Source organism: Pleurodeles waltl, chromosome 5 (genome assembly GCF_031143425.1).
Source record: "Pleurodeles waltl isolate 20211129_DDA chromosome 5, aPleWal1.hap1.20221129, whole genome shotgun sequence".
Lineage (NCBI taxonomy): Eukaryota > Metazoa > Chordata > Amphibia > Caudata > Salamandridae > Pleurodeles > Pleurodeles waltl.
In genome coordinates this window covers 1503651929-1503676366 of record NC_090444.1, presented here as the reverse complement: position 1 = coordinate 1503676366, position 24438 = coordinate 1503651929, and the positions used below count along the sequence as shown (strand labels likewise).

Below are 24438 nucleotides of genomic sequence, written 5' to 3'. Positions count from 1 at the left end.
TACCCAAAATGGATGCCAATTTTTCCCTCAATTCCAAAAGATATAGGGGGTTATTCTAACTTTGGAGGAGGTGTTAATCCGTCCCAAAAGTGACGGAAAAGTGACGGATTTACCACCAGCCGTATTACGAGTCCATTATATCCTATGGAACTCGTAATACGGCTGGTGGTATATCCGTCACTTTACCGTCACTTTTGGGACGGATTAACACTCCTCCAAAGTTAGAATAACCCCCATAATTCTGTCCCCAAAAATGAAAGATGCACCCCGTCTTGTTGATAAAATTGGAAATCTTCTTTTTTAATGTCATGGTGTTCCAACCACCCCAAGCCCCTTCCTTTGAAAAAACAAGACATTTCTCGGTTTACTTTCCGCCTAGCCCTCTCCACCGCAGTATATTTTACCGCCACTCTCCAAACCCTTCTAGGTACTAGAGCCGTCACTACCACTTTCGTACCAGCCCAAGATCTCCTGATGATGTCCATATCGTTTTTCATCTCTTTCATCAGGCCTAAACCTGACAATTGTACTAAATCATTTTCACCTAAATGTACAATAAGAACATCTGGACAAATCCTAACAGATAACAAATTTGAGAAGTAAGGAAGCAACTGTCCCCATCTCATGCCTCCTCTACCCCACCATTCGATTTTTACTTCATTACTGCAGAAACCTAGATTTCTTCCAAATGGTCTGTTGTCCGCTTGTTTTGCAGCCCATTTCACGAATGAATGTCCCACTATCCAAATAGACATGAATGTAACAGCCGGGCAGGCCACAAAACCTGAAATGAGAGAAAATTGTTATATATCCTGTAAAAACTAAACGTCCTCCAGATCTCTAATATAACGAAAACAGCAATCAGATGACCAACAACCCAGCTTATTCACATCTCTGATTGAAAAACCTAATCTGGCTGCTTCGGATGCTGCTCCTATACGGAAAGAATGTGTGCCAAAACGTAAAGATTCCAATCCTATATAATAAAGCGCTTTCCTCAACACCCCCAATACTTGCACAGAAGTTAGCCTTGAACCATCCTGATGGGTAAAAATAAAAGCAAACTCATTACACCCCAGTGCCTTAAAACTGAACCAACTATCTACTGGACATACCATACCTCCAATCCTCTTCAATGATACTGTGGTGCCTTTCCTTCTTTGATCTGTCTTAGATTGTTCAAGAAATATTCGTACATATTCACCCGACACTGTGACGTGTTCCTCGTTCAGCCCTTCCTCCCGATTCTTTCCCAACAGCTCGGATATTTTGAATGCGCCAAAAAATAACCATGACATGCATAGCCTAAATAAAGTTTGCTCAAAGTGTGAAAAACATACTTGCCCCAAGATACTTAACAATTTTACCATAATCTTCATGGATATGGGATCCCTGGCTGTACAATTAGACTGCTTCTCTTTTGCCCAGCCCTGAAGTAATCTCCTACCCATTTCCCCAGCAGAAGGTTCGTAACCCCAGAAAAACTTGCTATAGAAATTCACTCCTGCCAATTTGCCAGCAATAGTTGTGGCTGAAATTTGTCTGTTAATATTACTCATTATGAAAGATATCACATCCTCTCTCCTCGGTAGCCAGCCTTGCTCATTACTAGGCCGAAAAGTTGCTCCTGTGCTCAAAAACTCCTCCCATGCTTTCCTATAAGCCCTTTTAGTTCTTTCAGCTAATGATTTCTTCACTAATCTTAGTATCCTCAGTTTGCAAGTTCCCATACCTCCTTTGGAACCTATGTTTTCAGTAAATCAGCTCCGGGCCCCAAACCACAGAATCTCCGCCACTGTGAACGAGATAATGCGTCCGCTATATTATTGTTCACACCTGGCACATGTTTTGGTCTGAATACAATACTGAACATCAAACAACCCAGCATTAATCTTTGCAGCATTTTTAAGAGTAACCTATCTTTGACCCTTTGTCCGTTAACCAAGTCTACTACGGTCTTGTTAGCCACGTTGAAAGTAACTGTCTTGTTCTTTAGATCTTTTCCCCACACTGCTAGGGCTACTAACAAAGGGAAAAACTCAAAAAAGGCAATTCTTCTTTTGTCTTTCAACCATGCTTCCGGCCACTCTTCAGCACACCATCTCCCCTCCCAAAAACCTCCAAAACCATTAGCAGCTGATGCATCTGATGTGGCATACTAACTCCTGACCTTGCGAAACCAAGTCTTCTGCAGAAAGACCTACCAGCTCTTACCACTTTACAAGCAAAGTTAAGTAGGCCTAGCAAACGTTGAACCTGATGCAACTGCAATTTGTTAGCCTCAACTGCTTCTTCTAAAGCCTTTGTAATCTCCTGAACTTTGGCCTTTGGAAGCCTAGCCTCCATCTTTACAGTATCCAATTCAATGCCCAGAAAAACCAAGCAAGTACTTGGACCTTCCGTTTTCTCTGGGGCTAAAGGAACACCCAGTTCACCTGCCATCTCTTGGAACTGTTCCAAAGCTATTGCACATTCCCCACTTCCAGCTGTTTCAACTAACAAAAAATCATCCAAATAGTGTGGAATAAATAAAACACCACTGTAAAAAAAGTACTAAAGGATTCAAAGAGGTTACAAGAAATAGCACAACCCATTGGTAGCACTGTGACGGGCCGGACTGGATCGGCCCGCACAATTCCCCTACTAGTGCTGGCGCTGCCACTACGGACCCGGAAGTCATCAGACTTCATTCCAATCCGGGCGCCGCAAGGAGGTCGCAGCGGGAAGAAGGATGTTTAAAAGGCCCGATATCGGTTTTCCATGGGGGCGTGGTGAACAAGGAAGAAGATGGAGGAGCAGATGGGGACGCGAACAGAAGACTTGGAGAAACCCAGGAGCAGCCCGTCCCAATCGGGGACGAGGAAACCAGGGAAACCCAGGAGCCGGCGGTCCCAGTCATGGAAGGGAGGAGTGGAAAGATCCGGACGTCATTTGTCCCAATCGGGGACAGAAGAACCAGACTCCGGGAAGCGGAATGCAGCAGCCCGCCACGCTTCTGAAGAAGCGTGGCTCAACCAGGTGCGTGGGAGTAGCTGGGACAGGGGTAGGGAGGACGGGTGGGTAAACAATAACGAGGGGTTGAAGGGGATCACATTACGAGTATCAAAGACACAGGGAAGGTAAGGGGAGTAATGGAGAGGGGTATATAAAAACGTGATGAGAGGAATTTACAGTAATGGCTGGAGAATGAGGAAAGAAGAAACGAGCTAGTGCGATAGAGAGGCACAGAAAAGAAAAGAGGAGATAACGGAAAGAAAAGAAGATAGAGAGAAAGAGAAAAATAACCTCCTAACAAAGAAGGGAAAGCACAGGAGAGGCAAGTAGAGAGAGCAAAAGAAAAGAGAGGAAATAGAGACAAGAAAAAGACAAGAGATGAAGAGGGAAAGCCAGAAACAGTAAACAAGGGAAAAATACAGACACTTACCGAGATTCTTCTTCTTCTCTCCACATGTGCTTCCCGAGAGACCTGAAGGAACAGAAGAAGAACAAGGAAAAGACTGTGAACCAACCCCTATACAATAAGCTTGAATATTGCAAGAACAACAACGAAGAACATCCATCTTAAAATAGCACTATATTCAAACAATAAAATAACCACTATCAGTGTACCAGACGCTCTTTGCGTAGTTATTTGCGCCATCCCTGCAACAAGCACCTTATCCACATAAATCTGATTCTCAAACTGAATACCCAATTGTGGAAAATCAAAAGGATGTACTGGCAATAAACGAAAAGCTGATTTCACATCACATTTTGGCAATTCAGATCCAGGACCTACTGCTCGCACAAGTTCCATAGCAACGTCTACTGATGCAAATTAGACAGCTGCATCCTCCCTTGCTATATAATCATTAGCGGATGAACCTTCTGGCCATGAAAGATGATGAATCATCCTGAATTCTCCTTTGCTCTTTTTTGGTACGACACCTAAAGGGGATATGATCAAATTCTCTAGCGGCCAATAAGGGAAAGGACCTGCCATTCTACCCTCTGAAACTTCCTTGTTCAGTTTTTCTTTTATGATGCAGTGATGCTGATTTGCTGACTTCAGGTTATCTGCAAACCTCCTAGTTCTTGTGCCCTGGTAGCCTAACCAAAAACCTTCTCTAAACCACCATTCCAGCTTCACTGCCTCTTCTCTGTTGGGATAAAATTCTAACCAGTAACTCAAAACATCTACCTTAACAGGAGTAAAAGCCTTTCTGTCCAAATTGAGCGTATCCTGCTCTCCCTCTGCCTTGCCCACTAGCGTTAAAACCTCCCTGCTCCCTGAAACATTGCAAAACAGCGTGTTTGCCATCGCACTTTGAGCATTCATGTTTGTACATGCATGGAATCCTCGGACGGTATCCCCTATTAACTCCCCAGCCTGCTCCAGAATTGACATTTTGACCCTGTCCCCACACACCCACCCCTCCCGGGGTGGGTTTCTCGAGAAAAGGCAGAGACTGCACTGCCAGACCACTGGCAGTATGCATTGCAGGCGGCGGCCTCTGTGGATACATCCACTGGACCCATAACTCATTATCCACCTCTTCCCATGGTTTATCAGGCAATAAAACTATCCGTTCTCGGAATTCTTCATCATAGTGTATCCATGCAAAACCACCAAATTCTATGCTAGCTTTCCTGATTGTATCCATGTATTTGAATATAGCTACCGCCCGTTCAGGAAATTTTTCACAATAAACACTTGCGAATATCAAAAATGCTGACGTCCATGTCTCAATAGTAGTCAGAACCCTAGGTCTCCTTACCAATTCCCAAGCTTCTTCTTTAGAACCCGCTTTTGATTGTACCTCTCTATGTAAAAGTTTGTACATATCTATAAATTCTCCTTTCCAAATCTTCTCTTTTGTTCCTGCACTCAAATGCGCTCCCAAAGGCATGGACAACCCCATGTATGGCAATCTTTTTAACCCTTCAGATCTACTCTTTGGTACTTCTTCATCTGTTTTATCTTTTTTATTCTCCCCCGCTCGAACCTCGCCTACATCCTCACTCTTGTCTTTGGTTACCCCTTTATTCTTTATAACTGAAATCTGTGTACTCGTTGGTTCTACTACTACCTCTGGTTCAGTACCCACACTTTTATCGACAGAGCCTTTGAAACTTTGTTTATTGTGATGCCCAACCTCATTATTTATTCAGTTCCCCCCCCCAACTGCACCACCATTGTGTCTCACCTGTATTTAGTTTATTCTTTGCGTCCATCACCAAATTGCACCCATCATTTCTCCCTCGTGCTTTCTTAAGACCCGACCTTTTCCTGACTGCTCAGCCTCCTTAGAAACCTGCTAAATACAACCTGTGGACAAGTATTTAGCATCCCCTCTGCCCTCTTTTTGTATAAAACGGTCTTGACGCTCCCCCTTGTTGCGCTCGTCTGGTATCTCCCCTTCTTCGAGATCCTCACTTTCTTCATCATAGTCCAATTCACATATCTCAGTATCATCATACCCAAAACCTGTCCCTGGACGTTCCCCATCGCCTACCCCCCATCGAAATTCTTCCAGTCAACATTTTTCTTTTGTACCTCAGAAGTTGTCTGTTGCTCCCCCGCTGTCAGGACAGTTGCCCTGAACCGCTCCCTCATTTCTTTTCGGTTCTCCCAAGTTGCTCCAGACTTGGCCGGCTGGTCCCTGCTACATCTGCCAAACTTATGCAGCATGCTCCCACTGACGTCCTGTAAGCCGCAAAAACCTACAGGAACTGACCTTTGTTGTGCCTCTCCCAAAGCTCTCTTTATATACTACGTCGTGTTCCAGTACATCAAAACGCCTGCCCCACTCCAACTGTGTGGCAGTTCTGACGGGGCTTCCCTCCACCTCATCTTTAACGTTCTTTGTTGAGAATACACTTTTCTTTAATGATTTACTGTGCACCTTCTTAGGTGCTAAAACAGACACCCCTTCTGAGAGGTCCTCTGACACATGGTTGAGGCTGTGTAAATCATTCTCCACCCATATTGACTTCATGGGAAGTAATTCCCTTTCTATACCAGCACCTGTCATAACTTCTTCAGAGCGTTTTATTAAAGTCCTAAAAATAGGTATTTTCCGTTGCACCATGTGTTCAGACAGATTGCTAGGCAACCTATGCTTCTCCGGCCTCCTTTCGTTCCGTTCTGTTTCAACAGGCGGGGCTGTTCCCGAAAGCTGGGAGCCACCGCCCATTTTGGCCTCACCTTCCTCCGAGGCCCGCCTTCTTTTAACAGCCTTCTCCTCTGACAAAGCTAGAGCGCATGCGTGGCTTCGTTTAGCCACAATATCCTGAGAGTCAACAAAAGACATGCCGATCGCCAATGTAAGTGCAGTTTCTTTTTTGACTTTTCGTTTATATTCCCCTAAACAACGAGCATTTGTATTTTTATTAAATCGTTGCTGAGGTGGTGAGCAGGCTAAAACTGCTGCAGCCACCCCTTCAGCCGCAGCTCGCCTAGGATGCTGGAATCCAACCCAGGCGTGGGACAAAACACCTGGTTGGATAAGGTCATCCCTTCCGGCATCACAAATTACCCTGAGGGCTTCCCTGACAGCTGCTGCCTTCTCCGCCATAAAATAAATAAATAAATATCTCCACAGAACAAAGGAGCCAAAATTATTCTTACCCTACTCTGTCTGGTCACAGTGTCGTAATGACGCACTTCAATATAACGGATAAAAACTACTGTTATATTCAGACACTAAACAGACACAAGCAACCAATCAGGAAGCTCCACTGGCCTGGACTTCACCAAACACCCGAAGCTGCCCGGGGGGGGGGGGGACACCTAGAGGTGCCATCCCCGGGAGCCCTCACTCTGCGTTTTCTTCAAACGTATCCTTACTGCTGTTCTGTTTCGAGTGAACCATTCCGATGAAAACTAAATCTTTTAGGTTTTGTTCTGCTAAGGGCTTTATCTCTGTACACGTTCAGATTCAATTACAGCCCCCCACCTACTTCCTTCTTTTCCCCTTCCCTCCACCACCAGCCCCACAATCGCAAACCCATGTGGGCGGATGGGCGCCGTCCCAGTCCAGGCCATGGTAAGCAGGTGTGGAGCTCTGCATAAGGTTTACTCTCGCTTGGATGTGTCCAGTGACTGTCCTCTCCTTGAAGAATCTTGGCTCCTGGATTAAGCTACCCACCACCTGGGATGCACAGCTTTTTCTCTTCTCCTCACTTGATGCATGTCAATTTTTTCCTGTTCCTCCCCTTCCATGTCTCTTTCTCCTTCCGGCTTTGTCCCCTTGAGGAGAAATGGAAGTCCTTCTTTTGTTTCTCTCCTCTCCTCCTTTCTGTCTGATTCTTGTTCACCCTTTATTTTAATGCTTGTTTTTTCTTTTCTAGGTCACGTTCAGAGTGGAAATATGACCAGAATGTCAGGTAAGTCCTCTGCTTGGTCCCCCCCACCCACCTGCTACATTTCCCCTCCATTTGATTTTTCTAGTGAAAAAAAACGGGGTATTAAGACAAATAGTCAATATTACCATGTTCTGTGCCTCTTCTGTGCCTAACTTCAGATTGGTAAGGTTGTAGGGGCAGGAACCAATGTAACACTCTAGCGTTATTCCCTTTGTTACAGCTCAACAAGGTGAGGGGTGGATAAACTGTATAGAGAATAGAGGAATGCTCTTCTACCGCCCATTTGATTGCCAAACCTTTCTTTTCTGTGACATGGTATTTTACGTCTCTGGGGAATAGCTTAGAAACCTGATGGGCGGCCCTCTCCTCATCATTATCATTTACTTGGGACAATACAGCCTGATAGCAATATCTGAAGCGTCTGTTTGTAAGATAAAGGATTTATTTTATTTTAATTGGGTGTTTGTAGAATGGGTTTTGAGGCAAGTATCATTTTTAAATATATCAAACGTTTTGACAGCAGCTGGTGGGGAATTGCTGAAGGTTTTGCCAGTGGTGGCTTTCTTTAACATGTCAGCAAGGGGAGCTGAGAGTTTTCTTTTCCAGGTCGCATTTGGAGTGGAAGTATGACCGGAATGCCAGGTAAGTCCTTTGCTTGGTGCCCCCGTCTACCATATTTCCAATCCCTTTGATTTTTTTCCAGTGACAAAAAGTTTGGGCTATTGAGACAAAAAGTCACCATTACCTTGTTCCGTGCCTCTTCTATGCCTACCTTCAAATTTATAGGGTTGTAAGGAAAGGAACCAAAGTAACACTCATGCCTTATTTCTTTTGTTGTGGCTCAACCAGGTCGGGGGTGGCTGAGCTGTATACTGTTCTAGATAATACCTCAGTGTGTCCACTGCCAATTTGATTGCCAAGCTTTCCCTTTCTGTAGCATAGTATTTTATTTCTCTGGGGAATAGTTTGCAGAGGGCAAACTGGATTGACCTCTCCTCATTATCTTCATTTTTCAACATTCAAAAGCTTTGACAGCAGCTGGTGGGGGAGTGGTGAAGGTTTTATCAGAGATGTTTTTTAACATCTCAGCAAAGGGAGGTGAGAGTTGAATAGTTGGGATTGCATTTCTTATAGTACCCTAAAAGTCCTAAAAGCCTGCATATTTTTGTTTGTTTTGGGAAGATGGACAGCCACTATTGCCCTCATTGTCTTCTCCTAGGGTTCAAGGAGCTCATTACCAAGAAAGTATTCAATATGTCTAATGGTATTGTGATGAAACTTGGATTTTGTTTGCGTTAATAGGAAGGTCCGCTTTTGTACAGTAACCAATATGCTGGCCAAATGTTTCAAGTGGTCTTGTCAATTTTTACTAAAAACAATATCATCTAGATAAGCGGAAGCATACCCCTGATGAGGTTTGAGAATCTGATTCATTAGTCTCTGGAAGTTAGTTGGAGCCTGTTGGACCTAGCCCTTTTTGCAGGGTAATCCCCAAACTTTTTTCCATCCCTTTTTACCACATTCGTTTTTGTTGGGTTTAGGACTCTGGCCTCTTTACCACTGCTAACCATTGCTGTGTGCCTGTGCTGTCTGCTTAAAACATGGCAACCTTGGCTTATCCACAATTGGCATATTCAATTTACTTGTAAGTCACTAGTAAAGTGCACTGTCTGTGCCCAGGGCTTGGTAGTTAAATGCTACTGGTGGCCCTGCAACACTCATTGTGCCACCCATGCCATGCCATGCTTTTGCAGAGCCTTTGTGTGCACTTTTAAACTGCTATGTCAACCTAACAAGTTAATCCTCTGCCCAGGCCTAAACCTTCCTGTTTAATAAACATGTCACCCCTAGGGTAGGCCCAAGAAAGCCCAAGGGCAGGGTGCAGTGTATTTAAAAATAGGACATGTACTTTTCAATGTTATATGTTTTAGTAGTTAAAAACTCTTAAATGTGTTTTTCACTATTGCAAGACCTTTCAATCCAATAAGATAACCCCGACTGGTAGTGCCTTATTACCAGTGTAATTTCCACCTGCTGCCCTCCTGACCTGGAAAAGAAGAATTAGACCTGCAACTTCATATTGACCCTAGGACCCCAGAGTGACTCCAAGGGCTTGCTGGCTTGCCTCCTGTTCTTCTGAAGTGTCGGGACACAAAAGCCTTCCAACTCATCACCCACAGCACCTGGACCCACCTTTAACAAGCTCCTAAGCCCCCAAGAGGAGCACCTCAGGTCCTGGGCCACTTGAAGTCTTTTTTGGGCTCCTGAAATCAAGCTTTTGGGCTCTTCGTGACTGAAAACGGGCCAGTTTGCTCTGGCAGCGTGCAACTCACCAGAAGTAATCAGCATAAGCCACAATTCGGTCTCCTTGCACAGCAAGCATAGTCACTTGCAAGACTCCAGTCTGCCTGGCAGTGACACATAGCTGACTCTTCGTGCCCGCAATGCTCTCCTTGCTCCCAGCAAAACTTCTTCCCTGCAAAGAGAACTCTTGGCTCAATTCTTGAGAAGATAAAACTTCAGCTGAACTTGTCTGGGACTATATCTGACCTACGCGCCATCACAGTTGGGTTGAACGCTTAGATTTAACCCGGACTAGCGTGACCAGATTGCCCTGATTGGCAATTTATGTTTTTAAGCGCTACATTTCAGTTTATTCTTTAAAAATTCATATCACAACTTCTACTTATTGGATATTTGTCATTTTGGTCCTGCTTTGCTCATTAAAATCTAATCTATTATCCGAACCTGGTGTTCAGTCTTTTTGTGATGTTTTCACTATGTTACTGTTTGAAGTGTTGCACAATTACTTTACACATTGCCTCTTACGTTAAGCCTGCCTGCTCTGTGCCAATCTACCAGAGGGTGTGAACAGTTTAATTTATGGTGTGTATCAGACTTACCCTGACTAAGATTGTGGTACCTGCTTGGAAATGATCCATATCTCTGCCAACCAGAAACACAATTTCTAACAAAGCCCTATGAAATCCAGACTGGAAAAGCAAATAGAGAGTTGAAATGGCTGTTTTTCCTTCTCATCTGAATGCAGTTGTTCAGGTCTTTTTTTGTTGTTGCTCACTTAGAGTAAAAGCTTCTAAGGTATTTACCATTGAAGAAGCAGGAGTAGGTATCTGGACTTGTACAGGAGGACCAAGCCATTTTCTTTAAAAAAGGTTGATATATTTGTTTTCTTCCACCAGGCAATTGTAATTTATAGGTAATTTTTCCCAATTCTCTCTATTACCTTGAATGGTCCTTGCCATTAGGATTACTTATTATCTGCGGTGGGCAGTAGGGCCAAGGTCCATTCATCTATTTTTAATTAGCTTAATTTTTTTCCATTGGTTATAGATGTATTTATGAGCTTTTTCTAGGTTAGTTTGATCTAAGTGTCTTAGCTTTCCCAACCTGATTTTTAGCTGAGTCGCATATCTGAAGAGAATTTTCTTGCTTTGAGTTTTTCTCTCTTACTTCTCATGTCATTTTGAGTAACGTTCTGTGTTGCCGGCCAAAAGTGACTTGAAAGAAGAGCACCCAAGTCTTCTCTGGACCCAATTTCAGATTACAAACAGAGCTAGAGGAAGTAATTGATCTAAAGTTTTCCCTTTGCCAGTGAGCATTTTCGTTCATGCTAATTTCACAGTACAAATATATCTTTCCACCAGACTGTTGGTCTGGCATATTATACAGAGGTACGTAGATGTTTTATAACCAGCTGCAGATGCGCCTGTTGCATCAATTTAGACACAAAAGGGGTCTGATCTGTCAAGATCTCGTTCAGAAATCCTTTTCTACAAAACATTTCAATCATGATCCTGGCAATGGTCTTTGCAGTGGTTTCTCTGAGAGGAACTGCTCCAGGATATTGTGTCAACTAAGACCAGGACTTACTTATATCCCTTAGGAGATGGAATTAGAGGTCCTATAATGTATAGGCTTATCTTAACCGATTTCCAACACTGCACATCTTTTGTTGAAGGGGTCTGCAAGGATGATAGGGATTCTATTTTTGACATAGTTCGCATTCCTGGCGATATTTCTTAATTTGTGATGCGATACTATGCCAATAGAATTGTGCTAGAATAGCATAGGTGGTTTATTGAAATTCAAAATGGCCTGTGAGCAAATGTGAATGTACAAAAAAAGTATTTGTTTCCTATAAATATCAGGAGCTATCAAATGCAGTTGCCTGCCCTCTATTCTTATTCTATACAACAACCCGCTTTGAATCTTAAGTATGGGATATACCTGGGAACCCTTCTGTCATCCTCCTGGGCTTTTTGCTAGGTAAACTGAAGGGTAGGGTGATTTATTTGTGCTGTCCTAAAAAAATTATTGAACACCAATGGTTCAAGTGTTTTGGATAAAATTGTTCTGTTTCTGCTGCCGTCTCTCTTTGTTTGATTTTTAAACTTTTAGGGTAGAGAGAGTATCTGGCAGTTCTTGGGAGAAAGGAGCCTCTTTTAACCAGGATTTTGCTCCTTTTAATGTGGCCTTGAAGAGAGAGGGGAAATTGGAATTATCTATGCCCAGTATTACTTCTTCTGGAACATGAGATAAAATGCCTATCTCTACCCAAGCTTCTTCCCCATTGGGTCTATATACCAATACATTTTAAAATAGCTTTCTTTAATGTTTTTTTGAGTATAAAATCATTACACTGGCAAATATCTTTGTCAGAATAATTAAGAAGTGGGTTTACCTCTTCCGATCATGTATGACACAGGACCATGCAATGCAATCAAACCTATATGTCAGTCACATCAGCATTATTGTATATTGCGCTCCTTTGATACTACTTAACATCCCCTATTTTTCATGTCTGCTAATAAAAAGGAAAAAAGGTAAATAAACTAGTATGTATGCTTAACATGAATATTACAACTCTGGGAACAAAAAGAAAAAGGGATGCTCAGTGAAAGTCACCATGAGTACCAGCCGTTTTAATGACCGCAATATCTCTCTTCATCATCATGGTAGACTCCGAGAAATGTGAGAGGGGGCTTCAGGGAATGAGGTTGCCACTGCATTTGATGTATATATCTACGCCCCAGTCTAAACAAACTAGTGACCACTTCTTGACATAGGAACAGCGATCAGTTTCCTGCACAGTCCTCTAGATACTTCAGAACGTAGTGCAGTACCTTCGACTAAGACCCATGCTTCTACCTCAGCCCGCCATCTATTGTGTGGAGGGCCATGAGGTGGCTTCCAATGACTTGATATGTCCCTGCCGGCTATCCTTGGGGCCAGGTCCAGTAACCTGTCACTCACTTTTTTCTCTGGCTGCCTCTTGTAGGGGCCAAAAAGGCATAGCTCCGCTGTACAGAGTTGGCAACAACTTAAGGTTTGCTCCCAATCCGCAAACACCTGCATTCAGAAACACTCTATGGCCTGGAAGCTCCACACCATATGTACTGCTACTTGCCTCACACTGATTGGCTCGGGGGTCATCACTCCGAAACCAAGTGGTACACAAACAGGAACACGAGAGAAGATAACAAAAAAGGGGGGGAGAGGGCAGTAGAGATGAGCAGGCCATGTATAGCACACACAATTTTATAAGTCCTCGCAACAGTTGTGGGCGCCACAAGAGAGCCAGTTTATGGGGAAGAGGTGGATGGAGTGGTGGAAGGTGGTTAAGAGGGGGACATGGGGCACTAAGGTCCATCAAGGCAGTGCGGCCAGTACCATGTCAACATAAAGACCCCATTACAGCTCAGTGATGGCAGTGGAGTCGTTCCCAGCATTAGGGTCTGTTAATGAGCGCAGGCTGGGTCTCAGTGTATCATCAGCATGCATTCCCAGGTAAGTCACCAGGGGAGACCAAATATTTTGAGGGTGTGAACCAGCCGGCATCAGCTCTCAGTAAGTCTGTAGATGTTCTGGTCAGTAAGCCGCATCCTGGAGCCGTTCAGTTTTCCGGGGGACACAGCGCCCTCCTCAGCAAATTGCAATCCTGCACTTTGCCAGTATCAACAGTATGCCTGCTACCCTCTGCCCTACGTCTGGGACATTTTTAACACAGCAGAGCAGCGCAAGTAGTGGGGAGCGGGGGACGTGCAAATTTACTACTTCATCAATAACATCAAAAATGTTGTGCCAAAAAGTCTGCACAGTGGGAAGTCCGCCATGGGGGTGGAGCAGCGCCGACAGTGTGTCCATCCAAAGGTCTAGTCTATGCAAGCGTGCAGAGGTGATAATAGAGATGGTGCAGGAATTTAAAGTGGATCAGGTGTAGCCTGTAATTAGGGGAAAGAGTGTGAATCTGTGTGCAGCAGTATTCCATTTATCACCTGAGAGAGGGGCACCCAAGTCCGCTTCCTATGCCTCCAGGGAGTGTGGGGCAGACATCGGGGCAGCAGCCTGCATGGTGACGTACAGTTTAGAAATCAAGCTGCGTGGGGAGGGATAGGAGAACAGCACTTCCAGTGCAAGAGGAGCGCCTCTCAGGCCCTCAGCAAAGAGCCATGTTGGTAGATAAGAGCAGCGCGCAGCTTGACATAAGGATGGTAAGAGGTGTCTGCAAAGCTTTTTCCAGTTCAAAAACTTACCCTCTAGGTACACAGCCCCCATATTTGTCAAATGTAGTGCTTGCAGCGGGCACGAGTACCCACCTCCTCAGTAAAGGCATTTTATCTCCGAGCTACAAAATTCACTGGCCATAGTTAGATCTCCATAGTTCGGCAAGGCCCCCACTAAATCGGATTCCTAAATATTACACAGGCTCTACTGTCCAGCAAAGCGGAAATGGGGAGACAGATTGGGTAGTGGCATCGGACAAAGGAAATATGATGGACTTGGCCCAATTGATCATGATGCCAGAGAGGCCACCAAAATGGATGAGGGGCGTCCAGATTATCCTGCGGGTTTTTCACGTAGAGCATGACATCATCCGCATGCATGAACAGTAACACAGTGTAAGGAAATGCCTCCTTGGCATGGTTGCCCCCTGACTTTTTGCCTTTGCTGATGCTATGTTTACAATTGAAAGTGTGCTGAGGCCTGCTAACCAGGCCCCAGCACCAGTGTTCTTTCCCTAACCTGTACTTTTGTATCCACAATTGGCAGACCCTGGCCTCCAGATAAGTCCCTTGTAACTGGTACTTCTAGTACCAAGGGCCCTGATGCCAAGGAAGGTCTCTAAGGGCTGCAGCATGTCTTATGCCACCCTGGAGACCTCTCACTCAGCACAGACACCCTGCTTGCCAGCTTGTGTGTGCTAGTGAGGACAAAACGAGTAAGTCGACATGGCACTCCCCTCAGGGTGCCATGCCAGCCTCTCACTGCCTATGCAGTATAGGTAAGACACCCCTCTAGCAGGCCTTACAGCCCTAAGGCAGGGTGCACTATACCATAGGTGAGGGTACCAGTGCATGAGCATGGTACCCCTACAGTGTCTAAACAAAACCTTAGACATTGTAAGTGCAGGGTAGCCATAAGAGTATATGGTCTGGGAGTTTGTCAAACACGAACTCCACAGCACCATAATGGCTACACTGAAAACTGGGAAGTTTGGTATCAAACTTCTCAGCACAATAAATGCACACTGATGCCAGTGTACATTTTGTTGTCAAATACACCCCAGAGGGCACCTTAGAGGTGCCCCCTGAAACTTAACCGACTATCTGTGTAGGCTGACTAGTTTTAGCAGCCTGCCACAAACCGAGACATGTTGCTGGCCCCATGGGGAGAGTGCCTTTGTCACTCTGAGGCCAGTAACAAAGCCTGCACTGGGTGGAGATGCTAACACCTCCCCCAGGCAGGAATTGTCACACCTGGCGGTGAGCCTCAAAGGCTCACCTCCTTTGTGCCAACCCAGCAGGACACTCCAGCTAGTGGAGTTGCCCGCCCCCTCCGGCCAGGCCCCACTTTTGGCGGCAAGGCCGGAGAAAATAATGAGAAAAACAAGGAGGAGTCACTGGCCAGTCAGGACAGCCCCTAAGGTGTCCTGAGCTGAAGTGACTCTAACTTTTAGAAATCCTCCATCTTGCAGATGGAGGATTCCCCCAATAGGGTTAGGATTGTGACCCCCTCCCCTTGGGAGGAGGCACAAAGAGGGTGTACCCACCCTCAGGGCTAGTAGCCATTGGCTACTAACCCCCCAGACCTAAACACGCCCTTAAATTTAGTATTTAAGGGCTACCCTGAACCCTAGAAAATTAGATTCCTGCAACTACAAGAAGAAGGACTGCCCAGCTGAAAACCCCTGCAGCGGAAGACCAGAAGACGACAACTGCCTTGGCTCCAGAAACTCACCGGCCTGTCTCCTGCCTTCCAAAGATCCTGCTCCAGCGACGCCTTCCAAAGGGACCAGCGACCTCGACATCCTCTGAGGACTGCCCCTGCTTCGAAAAGACAAGAAACTCCCGAGGACAGCGGACCTGCTCCAAGAAAAGCTGCAACTTTGTTTCCAGCAGCTTTAAAGAACCCTGCAAGCTCCCCGCAAGAAGCGTGAGACTTGCAACACTGCACCCGGCGACCCCGACTCGGCTGGTGGAGATCCAACACCTCAGGAGGGACCCCAGGACTACTCTGATACTGTGAGTACCAAAACCTGTCCCCCCTGAACCCCCACAGCGCCGCCTGCAGAGGGAATCCCGAGGCTTCCCCTGACCGCGACTCTTTGAATCCTAAGTCCCGACACCTGGGAGAGACCCTGCACCCGCAGCCCCCAGGACCTGAAGGACCGGACTTTCACTGGAGGAGTGACCCCCAGGAGTCCCTCTCCCTTGACCAAGTGGAGGTTTCCCCGAGGAACCCCCCCCTTGCCTGCCTGTAGCGCTGAAGAGATCCCTAGATCTCCCATTGACTTCCATTACAAACCCGACGCCTGTTTCTACACTGCACCCGGCCGCCCCCGCGCTGCTGAGGGTGAAATTTCTGTGTGGACCTGTGTCCCCCCCGGTGCCCTACAAAACCCCTCTGGTCTGCCCTCCGAAGACGCGGGTACTTACCTGCAAGCAGACCGGAACCGGGGCACCCCCTTCTCTCCATGCTAGCCTATGTGTTTTGGGCACCACTTTGAACTCTGCACCTGACCGGCCCTGAGCTGCTGGTGTGGGGACTTTGAGGTTGCTCTGAACCCCCAACGGTGGGCTACCTTGGACCAAGAACTAAGCCCTGTAAGTGTCTTACTTACCTGGTTAACCTAACAAATACTTACCTCCCCTAGGAACTGTGAAAATTGCACTAAGTGTCCACTTTTAAAACAGCTATTTGTGAATAACTTGAAAAGTATACATGCAATTTTGATGATTTGAAGTTCCTAAAGTACTTACCTGCAATACCTTTCGAATGAGATATTACATGTAGAATTTGAACCTGTGGTTCGTAAAATAAACTAAGAAAATATATTTTTCTATACAAAACCTATTGGCTGGATTTGTCTCTGAGTGTGTATACCTCATTTATTGTCTATGTGTATGTACAACAAATGCTTAACACTACTCCTTGGATAAGCCTACTGCTCGACCACACTACCACAAAATAGAGCATTAGTATTATCTCTTTTTGCCACTATCTTACCTCTAAGGGGAACCCTTGGACTCTGTGCATGCTATTCCTTACTTTGAAATAGCACATACAGAGCCAACTTCCTACATTGGTGGATCAGCGGTGGGGTACAAGACTTTGCATTTGCTGGACTACTCAGCCAATACCTGATCACACGACAAATTCCAAAATTGTCATTAGAAATTCATTTTTGCAATTTGAAAGTTTTCTAAATTCTTAAAAGTCCTGCTAGGGCCTTGTGTGTTAAGTCCCTGTTTAGCATTGTCTTTTTAGAGTTTAAAAGTTTGTTAAAAGTTTGAATTAGATTCTAGAAACAGTTTTAGATTCTTAAAAAAGTATTCCAACTCTTAGCAGAATAATGTCTGATACAGAGATGCAGGTGGTGGAACTCGACACCACACCTTACCTCCATCTTAAGATGAGGGAGCTAAGGTCTCTCTGTAATATCAAAAAAATAACCATTGGCTCCAGACCTACCAAAATTCAGCTCCAGGAGCTGTTGGCAGAGTTTGAAAAAGCCAACCCCTCTGATGATGACATCACAGAGGAAGAAATTAGTGACTTGGAGGCCAATGTCCCTCCTCCAGTCCTAAATAGGGAGAACAGGACCCCTCAAGTCCTGTCTCCAACTGTGTTAGTCAGAAATAGTGAGTCCCTCACAGGAGGGTCCCACATTTCTGAAATCACTGAGGATGCTCTCAGTGAAGATGACCTCCTGTTAGCCAGGATGGCCAAAAGATTGGCTTTAGAGAGACAGCTCCTAGCCATAGAAAGGGAAAGACAAGAGATGGGCCTAGGACCCATCAATGGTGGCAGCAACATAAATAGGGTCAGAGATTCTCCTGACATGTTGAAAATCCCCAAAGGGATTGTGACAAAATTTGAAGATGGTGATGACATCACCAAGTGGTTCACAGCTTTTGAGAGGGCTTGTGTAACCAGAAAAGTGAACAGATCTCACTGGGGTGCTCTCCTTTGGGAAATGTTCACTGGAAAGTGTAGGGATAGACTCCTCACACTCTCTGGAAAAGATGCAGAATCTTATGACCTCATGAAGGGTACCCTGATTGAGGGCTTTGGATTCTCCACTGAGGAGTACAGGATTAGGTTCAGGGGGGCTCAAAAATCCTCGAGCCAGACCTGGGTTGACTTTGTTGACTACTCAGTGAAAACACTAGATGGTTGGATTCAAGGCAGTGGTGTAAGTAATTATGATGGGCTGTACAATTTATTTGTGAAAGAACACCTGTTAAGTAATTGTTTCAATGATAAACTGCATCAGCATCTGGTAGACCTAGGACCAATTTCTCCCCAAGAATTGGGAAAGAAGGCGGACCATTGGGTCAAGACAAGGGTGTCCAAGACTTCAACAGGGGGTGACCAAAAGAAAGGGGTCACAAAGACTCCCCAGGGGAAGGGTGATGAGACAACCAAAACTAAAAATAGTAAAGAGTCTTCTACAGGCCCCCAAAAACCTGCACAGGAGGGTGGGCCCAGAGCCTCTTCACAAAACAATGGGTACAAGGGTAAAAACTTTGATCCCAAAAAGGCCTGGTGTCATAGCTGTAAACAGCATGGACACCAAACTGGAGACAAGGCCTGTCCCAAGAAAGGTTCCACTCCAAACTCCCATCCAGGTAACACTGGTATGGCTAGTCTCCAAGTGGGATCAACAGTGTGCCCAGAGCAAATCAGGGTCCACACTGAAGCTATTCTAGTTTCTGAGGGTGGGGTGGATTTAGCCACACTAGCTGTCTGGCCGCCTAACATGCAAAAATACAGACAGCAACTCTTAATTAATGGGACTAGAATAGAGGGCCTGAGGGATACAGGTGCCAGTGTCACCATGGTGACAGAGAAACTGGTTTCCCCTGGCCAATACCTGACTGGAAAAACTTACACAGTCACCAACGCTGACAATCAGAGAAAAGTACATCCCATGGCAATGGTTACTTTAGAATGGGGAGGGGTCAATGGCCTGAAACAGGTGGTGGTCTCCTCAAATATCCCAGTGGACTGTCTGCTTGGAAATGACCTGGAGTCCTCAGCATGGGCTGAGGTAGAACTAAAAACCCATGCAGCAATGCTGGATATCCCTGAACTGGTGTGTGTGAAAACAAGAGCACAGTGCAAGGCACAGGGTGAACAAGTAGAGCTGGAGTCTGGAAGAATGGCCCAGCCTACCAAGAGAACAGGAAAGTCAGTTGGGAAACCAACTACAACACAGCAAAAGAAAGGGAACCTCTCTTCTCAGGAAGAAGTTGTGCCCTCTGAGGGAACTGAGCCTTTGGAGCTTGAACCTTATCAGGTTGAGCTCTTAGGCCCAGGGGGACCCTCAAGGGAGGAGCTGTGTAAGGGACAAGAAACCTGTCCCTCTCTTGAAGGCCTTAGGCAGCAAGCTGCTGAAGAGTCCAAAGGCAAGAAAAATGGAACGCATAGGGTCTATTGGGAAGATGGACTCCTGTACACTGAGGCCAGAGACCCCAAACCTGGTGCCACTAGGAGAGTGGTAGTGCCTCAGCTGTTCAGGAAGTTCATCCTAACATTGGCCCATGACATTCCCCTTGCTGGACATTTGGGACAAACCAAGACGTGGGAGAGGTTAGTCAACCACTTCTACTGGCCCAATATGTCCAACATGGTTAAGGAGTTTTGCCTCTCCTGCCCCACCTGTCAAGCCAGTGGTAAGACAGGTGGACATCCAAAGGCCCCCCTCATTCCACTTCCAGTGGTGGGGGTCCCCTTTGAAAGAGTGGGTGTGGACATAGTTGGTCCACTGGAACCTCCCACAGCCTCAGGAAATATGTATATCCTGGTAGTAGTGGATCATGCTACCAGGTATCCTGAAGCTATTCCCCTTAGGTCGACTACTGCCCCTGCAGTAGCCAAGGCCCTCATTGGTATCTTTACCAGAGTGGGTTTCCCTAAGGAGGTGGTGTCTGACAGAGGTACCAACTTCATGTCAGCATACCTAAAGCACATGTGGAATGAGTGTGGAGTGACTTATAAATTCACTACACCATACCATCCACAAACTAATGGCTTGGTTGAGAGATTCAACAAGACATTAAAAGGCATGATCATGGGGCTCCCAGAAAAACTCAAAAGGAGATGGGATGTCCTCTTGCCATGTCTGCTTTTCGCTTACAGAGAGGTGCCACAGAAGGGAGTAGGATTCTCACCCTTTGAACTTCTGTTTGGTCATCCTGTAAGGGGACCACTTGCCCTTGTTAAAGAAGGCTGGGAGAGACCTCTCCATGAGCCTAAACAGGACATAGTGGACTATGTACTTGGCCTTCGCTCTAGAATGGCAGAGTACATGGAAAAGGCAACCAAAAACCTTGAGGCCAGCCAACAGCTCCAGAAGTTTTGGTATGACCAAAAGGCTGCACTGGTTGAGTTCCAACCAGGGCAGAAAGTCTGGGTTCTGGAGCCTGTGGCTCCCAGGGCACTCCAGGACAAATGGAGTGGCCCTTACCCAGTGCTAGAAAGGAAGAGTCAGGTCACCTACCTGGTGGACCTGGGCACAAGCAGGAGCCCCAAGAGGGTGATCAATGTGAACCGCCTTAAGCTCTTCCATGACAGGGCTGATGTGAATCTGTTGATGGTAACAGATGAGGATCAGGAGGCAGAGAGTGAACCTCTCCCTGATCTTCTGTCATCAGACCCAAAAGATGGCACAGTAGATGGAGTGATCTACTCAGACACCCTCTCTGGCCAACAGCAAGCTGATTGTAGGAGAGTCCTACAACAGTTTCCTGAACTCTTCTCCTTAACCCCTGGTCAGACACACCTGTGTACCCATGATGTGGACACAGGAGACAGCATGCCTGTCAAGAACAAAATCTTTAGACAATCTGACCATGTTAAGGAAAGCATCAAGGTGGAAGTCCACAAGATGCTGGAATTGGGAGTAATTGAGCGCTCTGACAGCCCCTGGGCTAGCCCAGTGGTCTTAGTCCCCAAACCTCACACCAAAGATGGAAAGAAAGAGATGAGGTTTTGTGTGGACTACAGAGGGCTCAATTCTGTCACCAAAACAGATGCTCATCCAATTCCAAGAGCTGATGAGCTCATAGACAAATTAGGTGCTGCCAAATTCTTAAGTACCTTTGACTTGACAGCAGGGTACTGGCAAATAAAAATGGCACCTGGAGCAAAAGAGAAAACAGCATTCTCCACACCTGATGGGCATTATCAGTTTACTGTTATGCCCTTTGGTTTAAAGAATGCCCCTGCCACCTTCCAAAGGTTGGTGAATCAAGTCCTTGCTGGCTTGGAGTCCTTTAGCACAGCTTATCTTGATGATATTGCTGTCTTTAGCTCCACCTGGCAGGATCACCTGGTCCACCTGAAGAAGGTTTTGAAGGCTCTGCAATCTGCAGGCCTCTCTATCAAGGCATCCAAATGCCAGATAGGGCAGGGAACTGTGGTTTACTTGGGACACCTTGTAGGTGGAGGCCAAGTTCAGCCACTCCAACCCAAGATCCAGACTATTCTGGACTGGGTAGCTCCAAAAACCCAGACTCAAGTCAGGGCATTCCTTGGCTTGACTGGGTATTACAGGAGGTTTGTGAAGGGATATGGATCCATTGTGACAGCCCTCACTGAACTCACCTCCAAGAAAATGCCCAAGAAAGTGAACTGGACTGTGGAATGCCAACAGGCCTTTGACACCCTGAAACAAGCAATGTGCTCAGCACCAGTTCTAAAAGCTCCAGATTATTCTAAGCAGTTCATTGTGCAGACTGATGCCTCTGAACATGGGATAGGGGCAGTTTTGTCCCAAACAAATGATGATGGCCTTGACCAGCCTGTTGCTTTCATTAGCAGGAGGTTACTCCCCAGGGAGCAGCGTTGGAGTGCCATTGAGAGGGAGGCCTTTGCTGTGGTTTGGTCCCTGAAGAAGCTGAGACCATACCTCTTTGGGACTCACTTCCTAGTTCAAACTGACCACAGACCTCTCAAATGGCTGATGCAAATGAAAGGTGAAAATCCTAAACTGTTGAGGTGGTCCATCTCCCTACAGGGAATGGACTTTATAGTGGAACACAGACCTGGGACTGCCCATGCCAATGCAGATGGCCTTTCCAGGTTCTTCCACTTAGAAAATGAAGACTCTCTTGGGAAAGGTTAGTCTCATCCTCTTTCGTTTGGGGGGGCGTTGGGTAAGGAAATGCCTCCTTGGCATGGTTGCCCCCTGACTTTTTGCCTTTGCTGATGCTATGTTTACAATTGAAAGTGTGCTGAGGCCTGCTAACCAGGCCCCAGCACCAGTGTTCTTTCCCTAACCTGTACTTTTGTATCCACAATTGGCAGACCCTGGCCTCCAGATAAGTCCCTTGTAACTGGTACTTCTAGTACCAAGGGCCCTGATGCCAAGGAAGGTCTCTAAGGGCTGCAGCATGTCTTATGCCACCCTGGAGACCTCTCACTCAGCACAGACACCCTGCTTGCCAGCTTGTGTGTGCTAGTGAGGACAAAACGAGTAAGTCGACATGGCACTCCCCTCAGGGTGCCATGCCAGCCTCTCACTGCCTATGCAGTATAGGTAAGACACCCCTCTAGCAGGCCTTACAGCCCTAAGGCAGGGTGCACTATACCATAGGTGAGGGTACCAGTGCATGAGCATGGTACCCCTACAGTGTCTAAACAAAACCTTAGACATTGTAAGTGCAGGGTAGCCATAAGAGTATATGGTCTGGGAGTTTGTCAAACACGAACTCCACAGCACCATAATGGCTACACTGAAAACTGGGAAGTTTGGTATCAAACTTCTCAGCACAATAAATGCACACTGATGCCAGTGTACATTTTGTTGTCAAATACACCCCAGAGGGCACCTTAGAGGTGCCCCCTGAAACTTAACCGACTATCTGTGTAGGATGACTAGTTTTAGCAGCCTGCCACAAACCGAGACATGTTGCTGGCCCCATGGGGAGAGTGCCTTTGTCACTCTGAGGCCAGTAACAAAGCCTGCACTGGGTGGAGATGCTAACACCTCCCCCAGGCAGGAATTGTCACACCTGGCGGTGAGCCTCAAAGGCTCACCTCCTTTGTGCCAACCCAGCAGGACACTCCAGCTAGTGGAGTTGCCCGCCCCCTCCGGCCAGGCCCCACTTTTGGCGGCAAGGCCGGAGAAAATAATGAGAAAAACAAGGAGGAGTCACTGGCCAGTCAGGACAGCCCCTAAGGTGTCCTGAGCTGAAGTGACTCTAACTTTTAGAAATCCTCCATCTTGCAGATGGAGGATTCCCCCAATAGGGTTAGGATTGTGACCCCCTCCCCTTGGGAGGAGGCACAAAGAGGGTGTACCCACCCTCAGGGCTAGTAGCCATTGGCTACTAACCCCCCAGACCTAAACACGCCCTTAAATTTAGTATTTAAGGGCTACCCTGAACCCTAGAAAATTAGATTCCTGCAACTACAAGAAGAAGGACTGCCCAGCTGAAAACCCCTGCAGCGGAAGACCAGAAGACGACAACTGCCTTGGCTCCAGAAACTCACCGGCCTGTCTCCTGCCTTCCAAAGATCCTGCTCCAGCGACGCCTTCCAAAGGGACCAGCGACCTCGACATCCTCTGAGGACTGCCCCTGCTTCGAAAAGACAAGAAACTCCCGAGGACAGCGGACCTGCTCCAAGAAAAGCTGCAACTTTGTTTCCAGCAGCTTTAAAGAACCCTGCAAGCTCCCCGCAAGAAGCGTGAGACTTGCAACACTGCACCCGGCGACCCCGACTCGGCTGGTGGAGATCCAACACCTCAGGAGGGACCCCAGGACTACTCTGATACTGTGAGTACCAAAACCTGTCCCCCCGAACCCCCACAGCGCCGCCTGAAGAGGGAATCCCGAGGCTTCCCCTGACCGCGACTCTTTGAATCCTAAGTCCCGACACCTGGGAGAGACCCTGCACCCGCAGCCCCCAGGACCTGAAGGACCGGACTTTCACTGGAGGAGTGACCCCCAGGAGTCCCTCTCCCTTGACCAAGTGGAGGTTTCCCTGAGGAACCCCCCCCTTGCCTGCCTGCAGCGCTGAAGAGATCCCTAGATCTCCCATTGACTTCCATTACAAACCCGACGCCTGTTTCTACACTGCACCCGGCCGCCCCCGCGCTGCTGAGGGTGAAATTTCTGTGTGGACCTGTGTCCCCCCCGGTGCCCTACAAAACCCCTCTGGTCTGCCCTCCGAAGACGCGGGTACTTACCTGCAAGCAGACCGGAACCGGGGCACCCCCTTCTCTCCATGCTAGCCTATGTGTTTTGGGCACCACTTTGAACTCTGCACCTGACCGGCCCTGAGCTGCTGGTGTGGTGACTTTGGGGTTGCTCTGAACCCCCAACGGTGGGCTACCTTGGACCAAGAACTAAGCCCTGTAAGTGTCTTACTTACCTGGTTAACCTAACAAATACTTACCTCCCCTAGGAACTGTGAAAATTGCAGTGTCCACTTTTAAAACAGCTATTTGTGAATAACTTGAAAAGTATACATGCAATTTTGATGATTTGAAGTTCCTAAAGTACTTACCTGCAATACCTTTCGAATGAGATATTACATGTAGAATTTGAACCTGTGGTT

General features: G+C 46.6%; 1 long non-coding RNA gene across 1 annotated transcript in view; it reads right to left on the bottom strand.

The window, feature by feature from the left end:
- Window positions 1-247: 247 nt before the first annotated feature.
- LOC138296557 (uncharacterized) overlaps window positions 248-24438 on the bottom strand; it is a 119185-nt gene continuing 94994 nt past the window's right edge. Inside the window, exons 3-4 of the long non-coding RNA XR_011203859.1 lie at window positions 3425-3466; window positions 248-784 (exon numbers count right to left, since the gene is read on the bottom strand). This is a non-coding gene — a long non-coding RNA (uncharacterized lncRNA). The remainder of the gene's footprint in view (window positions 785-3424; window positions 3467-24438) is intronic.